The following is a 5,124-nucleotide window of genomic DNA, read 5'->3' as shown; positions in this document are numbered from 1 at the left end:
CGAGAAAGCAGGGCTTGAAGTCAGGTTTAAACAGATGTTTCAAGGTCTACAGTTTGCCAAATATATTGTGTTCAAAATGGCTGGGTTTCTATTTGAACCTTGTCTCCCCAGATAGGAAAAACCTGTTGAGACCAAATAGCAGCATCAACCTGCCTCTTTCCCAGCTCACGACACCGAGGATTATTATTATTTTTAAGCCTGAAGGTCTTCAATGAACTCTTCTTGTTTTGTGGCGTTACTTGAGGATGGATTTCAGAAGGGCAGACCAAAACTTTGGGGGTCTTGCAAAATATTTGGGCTTGGAGCAGCAAAAAGCGGCAGGAAATGGAGAAGCAAAAAGAAGAGGCTCTCCTCGCTGGGCTGTAAACCATGAGCGATAAGATTTGGTTATCGTGCAATTCCAGGGAGGTTTAGATAAGGCTGTGTCTGATTTAGTGAGATCCAACCGAACTTCCCGGCTCTCAGGGAAGTCTCTATCTCTTTAATTGCCTCGGAGAGAGGAAACTTGAAGTATTCCTATCATTTTATCGAAATGCATTAAATAATACACGCATTCAGCTATCTGCGTAACCCCAGGATTTAAATACCACCCAACAATTAGTGGGTTTAACCTACGAATGAATATTCTGTGCAGGAACAGCCAGATGGACGCGGTCAGCAAAACCAGACCTGCAGCAGAGGCAGATAACGGGGTGGAATAATGACCCTGCAGAGGACCAGGAATTGCTCGGCTCTGCCTCTTATCACAGGGGTGGATTTGGGGGTAAAAGCTGCAATTTGAGGGATGCTGCTGGAGAGGAGGTTCAGCCCCCCCCCCTTCCCTCTCCCCCCCCATCCCTCCCCTGTTTTAAAGGCGAGGAGTTATCGCTCCGGCAAGGGCTGTCAGGGAAGATGGAGGATGGAGGAAGGCTTTTAACCTTCAAGATGGGATTTAAAGGAGTGAGATGGCAGATTCCTCCCCAGAACAGTGATAGGTGAAAGAAGAAAGGGACCTGGAGCCTTATTGCACGCTCCAAACTCCTCTTGCTAGCGCTGGCTTATTCAGAATATCTAATCCACCATCTACTATGCATAGCAAATATCACACAAGCACATATAAATACAAACATATTCATTTATGCACACGAACGGAGACACAGCTCATTATTAAAGTCCTACAGCACTCTGCAGAAGACAAACCAAGAGTAGCAAATAGAAATTGGTACAAAATTTCAACTGCACACCGGCACCACAGCTCAGGAAAGGTCTCATTCCTTGCTTTGTTCCAGGGTATCTGGGTGTTACCTTTTCTATGCCCTTACTGTTTGTAAAGCAGCAAGAATTTCCCTTGACTACGTGGTCCTTACTTTACACATCTACACGCAGCACTTCGCCCCTATTCCACTCAAAAAGCAGCATTTCTCCTTCAGGTCGTGTCTCCTTGCAAATCAAAAATGAAATAACCCAGCAGCCCTGAACGTATTTCTAATTTCCTTCAAACAAACCATTTTGCTACTCCTGGAAAGTGCATACTAACGAGGAAACGAGGGAGGAAGAGCTATCAAGATATTCCTTGGTCTCTTAATTTTCTATTAATCATAAGGATACCTTTTTCCTCTTACAATTTTTTAGAATATCTTTCCTCCTCAGATTCCTAGCACCCACGTAATTCACCCACACCCAGAAGTGACTGAAAAAGCTCAAGGATTTTCCAAGCAATAGATGGGACACGGAGATAACTGCAAAGCTCTGCACACAACTGCTATGCCTACGGCTGCTGGATGTGTTTTCCAGTGTTGAAAACTCCAGAACTAAACGCTGGAGCTGCGCTTTGCAGGAATACAACCTGGGCATGAATGCTCAGCCTTCAGCTCTTTGTAAGCCCAGCAGGAAGCGACTGTCATGTCAGAGGGGATCAAAAAGGCAAATCGCTCCTTTGTTTGCCATCAAGGCTGCGTTGGAAGGATGAATCCCAAAGCTGAGGGTGCCAATTGATAAAAGCAAACGCATGGTGCGGATATTTCATTCCTCTTTTCTGATTGATTAGGAAGAAAACTTAATCAGGACTGTTCCTAACGCATGGAAATCAGCGATTCCTTTTTGTTCCCATAGAGTTTTACTGCAGGTCTAGCTACCTAAAAACCAAACATCCACATTCCTGGGGCAGAAGGATCTGCTGCTGCAACAGCACTTCTCCGGCTGCAGGGGTGATGCAGTTTGTTGTGTGCTGCAATGATTCTTAATGGCATTTGGTGGGGCGCGTTGCTTTGCACCTCCCGAATTTTAGCACCCAGCTCCTAATCGCCATTGGGATTGGCTAGGAGTTTATTTATTCACTTGTTTTTTAAAAGAGGAGCAAACCTCGTATGCCACAAGCAGGCAGCAGGAGTGGCACAGCCCGTGGGACAGCGGGAGGAAAGGAATTTGCAGCGCCTCCGAAACGAAGCTGGGCATGTTCATCCCAAAACCTCGTCCTCACGGGGACCTCAGGCCCAGGGGCTGGCTGTGTAATTATAGCCACAGAGGGTGTGGAGGGGAAGGAAACAAAGCCACATCCAAGCTGCACGTTAATAAATATGCAGGAGGTTATTCTCCCGTTTGAATGCATAAATCTTCCCGGAGCGTTTCTGTACGCGTTTGGAATGCGAGGAGCCCGGCTGAGCCAAGGCGAGCCCTGTCCAAATTTCACTACTTTCCAAACGATGCCTCATTTATTAACGCAGGCAGCTCCGAGTCTCGGGGGATTACCGCTGCGGCCGCCCAGTGTGAGATGAGCCGCGGCCGGGAGGAGCCCCGCAGTGCGCAGCTACCAGCGCTCCCACGGTGCCCCACGGATGCACGCTGTGTGTTTCTTGCACAGCGACCACGTCAGGGTCAGATGTATTATTCTTATCGCTAAGCCGAAGATGGTGTTGTTTGTTTTTTGGGTTTTTTTTTTTTTTTTCCTAGACGCGTTTTTGGCACGGGAGCTCAGTGTATTTTGCAAATATTCGCCTTGGAAATATCGAAGCGAAAGAGCAACTCCAGTCGGCTTAAGGGTAGCGTTGAGATGAAACAGAAATGCAGAAGGAGGGGTTAAACGAGCCAGGGTGAATATTCTCTCCCCAAAATCACACGTCCTCCAACCACACCTTGACCTCGCCAGTAATTTCACGTTGGGTGCCGTTGAATCGCCCAGTGCCAAAGATTCCTTTACTTGTACTTTCTTTTTCCTTGGTGACTTAACCCAAAGAAATGCTAAGGCTCCAGACCAAGCTGACCCTCTTCGAAAGCGTTAATAGCTCTATTTGCAACTGAAAAGAAAGAATCCGCACTCACACCTTCCCAGAAGCAGGGCTGTTAGCTGGATACATCATATACACACATATTGGAGATGGCTTGGGTTGGAGAGTGGCTCATACTGTCCTAAGCAGATCTCTTTATTTTCAACGGATAGTAACGCAACAGGAAATTAATAACACTGAGGTTACACATTACAAATCAACTGCAAATTAATCTCATTTTATGATTGCAAGAGAACCCAGCCTGCTCCTTCGAGCTTAGATGGAAGGCACTGAGCATCGTTTTCTGTTATAGATGTGGTGGTGGCTTCTTGCTCTCCTGGCTGAGCCCTGAAATCAATTGTGACAAACTGTCTTTTTGGAAGTCGTGTAGTTTTAGCTTTTGTAGCTTTTGGGATTTAGGTGGGACCTTCCTAGAAAGCAGAAGGGAAATTTCCATAAAATCTTTACGAGGACTTCCATAAAACCTCACCATAGTTAGAGAGCACCTTGTTAGGAGGAGTCCAACCATGTACCTCTCCTACCTCTGCAAACCTCTCTGCAGTCTGTCAGCACTTCTACAACCACTGTTCTCTGCCTGAATGCAGCAAAAAGGAATATATCCCTGCTTGCTGGCCAGCCTAGCCCACGGAGGGGTGAGAGCAGCCCCTCTGGGACGTCCCAGGGGGGAACTGGGAAAGGCTGCTCAGTAGGCACCATCCCACCTTCCGTCAGCCATAGGAGCTTCACCAGGTGGTGTCCCAGAGCCCCTATTAAATCCCAAAGCCAGTTTTTGGGAGGGCACAGGGATCTGGCTTATGGGTGGGCACAGAGTATTTTTAGGGGGGATTATTTTTATTGGGGGGGGATGAATATTATGCAACCTCAGATGGAATACGTGTGCCTCAGCATGCAGTCACACCGCTCCCTGCCCCAGAATAGGACTCTGCAGCTAAAAAGAAAGATTTTTTGGTATTTTTCCTGCCAATTTCAGGAAACCATCCCAAATTTCCATTGCAAGGTAAGCCCGCTGCAATTCACCAGGGAGAGGAAGTTGAAAGAGGATTGTTTGTCCCCAAGTCGGCCGCGCATACAGACACACACCGGAGGAAGGCATTGGATGCCATAAAGCACAGCCATTGGGAAAAGGAACAGAAATCACAACATTGTTGGCCATTAATAGCTCTCCTCAGCCTGAAATGTAGTTCTGTAATTGTTAACAAACTCTAATAGAAACAGTCAGCGCCTCGAGCCACCAGGAGCAGCATCAGAAGGGCCAGATCTAAATTTACATCTCCCATTTACTAGAAAGTGTTTTTTGCAGTGGGAACCCTTTCAGCATTGTTTAAGGACGAGCTCTATTTAGTCTCCCGCAGGAAAAGCAGGTCCTAGGATTTCCTTGTGAATTACAAATAGATCCCACTACTCCAAAATGCTCATATGCAGCTCCAGGAGGAGTCCCTGGGCACTGCCTGTGATCAAGGGTGACATTCTTCACATGCATCTTTCAGGCAGACTTTATTCTATTATAGTCTTCTTTTTCCTTTTTTTTTTTTTTTTTTTGGCAGAGGCACTCATGAGAATTAGGACAATTTCGGATGGAAAATAAAAGGGGGGGAGGGAGGAAGAATGGGGACTTGGGTGTAAAGTGATAAGCCATTGAGCTGTAGCTATTTGTAAGCCTGTAAGAGGAAAAGCTCTTAGAAATACAGAGGAGGTAGGAGATTGATGGTGCCAGGCCCCAGAATGGGGCATAATACAGCTGCACCAAGCAGTCCTATAGCAAGAGGATTACATGCTGCAATGCCCAGAGCATGCTTTCCTGTACCTGAAGTGCAATCAGTGCAATGCAGTGCAATGCAGTGCTGTCCTTTACACAAAGTGC

The sequence above is a fragment of the Lagopus leucura genome, unplaced genomic scaffold, assembly GCF_019238085.1.
Source record: "Lagopus leucura isolate 7727_CA_CO unplaced genomic scaffold, USGS_WTPT01 Super-Scaffold_100017, whole genome shotgun sequence".
Lineage (NCBI taxonomy): Eukaryota > Metazoa > Chordata > Aves > Galliformes > Phasianidae > Lagopus > Lagopus leucura.
The sequence above is the reverse complement of the archived record's forward strand: the minus strand, read 5'-3'. Positions refer to the sequence as shown.